We start from the raw sequence: 5,731 nt of genomic DNA, 5'->3' as shown, positions 1-5,731 counted from the left end.
CTATGTTTTCTATGTGTAACAGTATAGCTTCCGTCCCTCTCCTCGCCCCGAACAAGAGGCCGTCTGCACACATCAACAACAGCCACCCTCGAAGCATCGTTACCCATCGCTCCACAAAAGCCGCGGCCCTTGCAGAGCAAGGGGAACAACTACTTCAAGGTCTCCGAGCGAGTGACGTCACCGATTGAACCGCTATTAGCGCGCACCACCACTAACTAGCTAGCCATTTCACATCGGTTACATATGGAAAATAATGCAACTCAGTTGAAGGTTATTTATTTATTTTATTTTTTACCTTTATTTAACTAGGCAAGTCAGTTAAGAACAAATTCTTAACGCATCGTGAAACACACCTTCCACATCATTAATTATTCTCCAGAGAATGCATAGCCCCTCATGATTATCCCTTATATCGATCTATAATATTACATCATAATCACATCACTGAGAATAGGCTATACTGGTCTTGAAATTCACATCTCCAATTTCATATGAGTGACACCTGTCTACCTCTAGCTATTGGACTAGCTATGAGCTATAGTTACAAACCCAGACAGTTTATGTTTAAAAGCTGGTGGCAAAAATGTGACAATCCGATTATGTAATTGGAATATGCCTACATTTCAATGGATCATAGAACTTGTTATTTTAGGGATAGTGGTTTTGTATGAATGTCAGGCTTATTTGTGCATATTTTAGCCACTGTGCTATCTAATAGAATAATTAAATCATGTTATGATTTCAAATACGTTGTCACGTTCGTCGTAAGGAGTGGACCAAAATGCAGCGGGTATATTGATCATCTTTTTTATTGAAGGAAAAACACTTAAACAAAACAAACAACGAAAACAGTCCAATTGTCACGTCCTGACCAGTAAAAGAGGTTGTTTGTTATTGTAGTTTGGTCAGGGCGTGGCAGGGGATGTTTGTTTAGAGTGTTTCGGGGTTTGTTGGGCTATGTTCTTATTTAAGAGGGGGTGTTTGTTTAGAGTGTTTCGGGGTTTGTTGGGCTATGTTCTTGTTAGTCTATTTCTATGTGGTGTTTATTGGGTTGACCTTCAGTTGGAACCAGCTGCTCCTCGTTGCTTCTAATTGAAGGTCCTATTTAAGAGGGGTATTTTTTCTATGGGATTTGTGGGTAGTTGTTTCCTGTTTAGTGTTTGTTGCACCTGACAAGACTGTTTTCGTCGTTCTTTTTGTTCAGTGTTCATTTTTGTTTAATAAAGAAGAAAATGAGCATACACATTCCCGCTGCATTTTGGTCCAATTCATACGACGCCCGTGACACCAATAAGGTGCACAGACTATACTGGAAACAACCACCCACAAAACAGAAGTGAAACAAACCCCAACTAAATATGGCCTCCAATTAGAGCCAACGACAACCAGCTGCCTCTAATTGGAGGTCCTACCAAAACCCCAACATAGAAATAGAAAAACTAGATAAACACATAGAAATAGAAAATGTAGAACATAAACCAAAAAACCTGAACCACACAAAACAAACACCCCCTGCCACGCCCTGACCAAACTACAATAACAAATAACCCCTTTTACTGGTCAGGACATGACATGCGTACCTGAAAAGGGGTTTTAGACATACACACATTTCGAGAGTTTGGGACTATAAGGTGGTATCGGCAAAAATATGATTCTGAGATAATTGGCTTAAATGGTGTCAGTTATTTTGTATTCTTTTGAATTAAAAAACATGAACTGAGGTATTTAGAGTATTATTTAGGTAGAGGATATTGAACAAAACAAGGCTATGGATTTAACTCAATTTTGACAAAAATGCAGATAGAACCTTATAGTCCCACGTTCTCGATGTATCATAAGGTTTAGAATGTCTCAACTGGCACTTTTAATAACAGCATTACATTTCTTATAAGACAACATTAGAGTTGGAGCAAGCCTTGTCTTGAATAGAAGCCTACTGCTTCTCACTTTCCAGGTCATCATTGTAAATAAGAATTTGTTCTTCATTGACCTGCCTGGTAAAATAAAGGTTGAATAAATAAATACAAATAAAAATGTAAAAGGGAAATCTGTGATTGCTACATCCATGTTTGGAGTTGAAAATGTGTTATATATAGCCTACCCACTGATTCTTAAAGAATAAAACCTATTAATGCCTTGTGAGCTTAGTTCATCTGTCGTACCGGGTCACAACCCAAAATATAAGCTAATTTGAAAACAATGCCAGTGTAAACAAACACTGTATTGCCACAAAACATTGTTCAAACTATAATATTGATATCATGAATAGGTCAGTCCTTGCATCGCTCGGTCTATGAATTTGAAAGTTATAAAATGTTTCCAGCCTCATCCCTCAGCTGTTTACCAAAACAGCAGCAGATTGACCGCTTTGTTATTGTTTGAATGCAGATTGCTCCATTAAAGCTCCTTCATAGATTCACAACTTTAATTCCACCTGTGCTCTCATGGCCCCAGCACGAAGCGAGGTAAATGGATTAGCCATGGTTTGGCCACTAGATGGAATCAGATGCGCGCGCACACACACACACACACACACACACACACACACACACACACACACACACACACACACACACACACACACACACACACACACACACGTTACGTTCTTCTATCCTCGTGGAGAACTCACATTAATTTACATTCAAAATCCTATTTGCCCTAAACCCAACCCTAATTCTTACTGTAACCATAACCACTAACCACTGTGGGAACTTATGGGGATTTTAGGTCCCTACAAGGATAGAAGAACCACACACACACACACACACACACACACACACACACACATTCCCTTACAAGCCAAGACCCACAGTCCAATAACAATCACTGGTGTGCAAACACAGCTAATGAAAACAAACCTACTAACAAACAGACAGCAACAAGTTGAAAACACTTAAACACAATGGCACAAGTATTTACCAAACACACTGCAGTGAATGAGTTAATTTGTCATTGAATGTTGTGGGTTTATCTCTGTTTGTGTATCAATTGTAGTTTGCTGAACCTTGCCTGAGATCCGAACACTAGGCTTTAGCTCAGCAGGCTAACACAACCTTGTGGCACACAGGAAACCCGGTTGGAATCCAGTCGGTCACATTTGACTAAAGTTGAAGTAGAAGAGTGCAGAGCCAGAGCCTTGTTTTGAGAATATAAGGCTATTTTGAGTGATACAAATCAGAGATTAACTTCTGGATGAAGGGTCTACTGTGTAATAATAGTTGGCATAGAACAAACGTTTTTTTTTATTCATGACATTCCTGATGATTTATTTCTTTTTTGCTTTCAGAGGGCATAGAGAGAGTAATGAGTTGAGCCATCTCAAACATTACATAACAAAACCACCAGTGTTTGTCATTGACTCAGTGTGTGTCACCAGTGAAAGTGGATCCTCAGGTGTGATTGACGTTCCCCCTCCTCTTCTCCTCCTTCCCTTTCCCCCTCCCACAATACACAAACACCCCTCCTCTCCTCTGCGTTTGATGTGGAATCTCCATCCATATTTCCTGTTATCCTGAGAGATTTTGAGGCCTAATTCGTGTGTGTGTGTTGAAGGGGAGAGTCGTGGCCTGATACCAAGGCTTCAGAGAGCATCAATAGGGCTCCTGGCAGCCCTGAGAGCCTGAGATCCAGAGCCTGAGTGTGAACCATCCCAACCTGGCTACAGATGAAAGGCAGAGACCCGGCATGGCATAGGAGATATACTGCAGAATGCCTAGGGGGATGACCCACATATTAATGGACTTGGTTTAAGCTTGAATAGCAAACGTACTGTATGCTCTTTACGTATGTGTGATTAATATAAAAGCATAAAATGGTTTAAATGATTAGATATCAAACACACAAAAAATATTTTTTCATGATTCCCACCTGGGTCAGGCCCAAATTAGGACTACCACAATGGAAATTAACCCCTAAGGAGCAGAGGGGGAAGAATATTATTTTAATTTTTTTAATAATAAGAACGTTTTTCTTAAAGTGAAATCACAAGACATGACAGTAAAACTACATTAGCAACATTCAAATCAGTCTAGCAAGTGCTTTATATTAAGTTGAATGTGAAATGAGAATCTGATGGTCACCTATTGCAAGCACGCAAATCCTTCTAAATATGTCTGTTTTTTTCTGTGGCTGAAACATGGGTTACTCACAGAATGAGGTATGGCTATGGGGAATTAAATCTGAAAAGACTTGGAATTTAACCTAACTCTCATTTCTGGGACTATGTTTCTCTGTCATGTGTGATAGGCCAAGAAGATGGTTGGCATATTTCTGACGAATTACATTCATGTGAAATGAATGTGGCTTTTATCAGCTGAATCATGGTTTGTGGATTTTTGTAATAGTTCTGTCATACTTACTTACACCTTGGCCCAAACCCTTGAATCTCTAAATAGATGGTGCTTTCCATTCCCATTAATTTGGGTCTGAGATTATGCCATTTTTCTAAATGCAGTAGGCACCAACCCTGGTCGTAAGGAGCTAAGCCTATAGTGTTGTATGGAATAGTGCATGCAAAGGACAATTGACATTACATTGTATTGCACAAAGCATGGGGTTGTGGCAGCCACATTCAACATGATTTTGGCAGTTGGCAACTTGGGAAAATATTGTAACATGATAACATGTCACTCAGCTACTAAAGCATTGTTTTTGTGTTCTTAAATTCTTAATGGAAATAAGAACTTGTGGGCCTATATCTTTAGATTCCTACAGCACCCGTTGTCACAGGAAGGCCAGAAAGATCATGAAGTACAACAACCACCCGAGCCACTGCCTGTTCACTCTGCTACCATCCAGAAGACAAGGTCAGTACGGGTGCATCAAAGCTGGGACCGAGAGACTGAAAAACAGCTTCTATCTCAAGGCCATCAGACTGTTAAACAGCAATCACTAACACAGACAGGCTGCTGCCTACATACAGACTTGAAATCATTGGCAACTCTAACAAATGGATCACTAGTGACTTTATTAATTCCACTTTAATATTGATGTTTACATATCTTGCACTACTCATCCCAGATGTATACACTGTATTTTATACCGTTTATTGCATCTTGCCTATGCCACTCTGTCATTGCTCATCCATATATTTGTATATATTCTTATTCCATTCCTTTACTTAGATTTGTGTTCATTAGGTAGTTGTTGTGGAATTGTTAGATTACATGTTAGATATTGCTGCACTGTTGGAACTAGAAGCACACTCAAGCACACTACACTCACGATAACATCTGCTAACATTGTGTATGTGACCAATAAAATTGGATTTGATTTATTAATCATTGGGCTCCCGAGTGGTGCAGCAGTCTAAGGCACTGCATCTCAGTGGTAAAAGCGTCACTACAGACCCTGGTTCGATTTCAGGATGTATCACAACCAGCCGTGATTGGGAGTCCCATAGGGCCCAGCGTTGTCCCTAACCGGGGTAGGCCGTCATTTTAAATAATAAATTGTTCTTAACTTACTTGCCTCGTTAAATAAAGGTTAAAAAAAAGAAGTGCGCTTTATTATTCTTTTCGCGATAGGCCTACCATTCTGCAGTGCAAAAAGTTTGGTAAACAAAACAATATCATAAAATAAGGATCAAGTAAGGGATTATGCGTCACCGCCAGGTAACAACCATGTAAGAAAACATGGTTATAACATCTTTGTGCATGGACTTCTGACGCTTGAGTGACAGGCAAACTAACCATTAACTACCCAACCAGCGTCCACCAATAGCAGAGGG

Source organism: Salmo salar, chromosome 04 (assembly GCF_965601325.2).
Source record: "Salmo salar chromosome 04, fSalSal1, whole genome shotgun sequence".
NCBI lineage: Eukaryota > Metazoa > Chordata > Actinopteri > Salmoniformes > Salmonidae > Salmo > Salmo salar.
Note: the sequence above shows the minus strand (reverse complement) of the source record.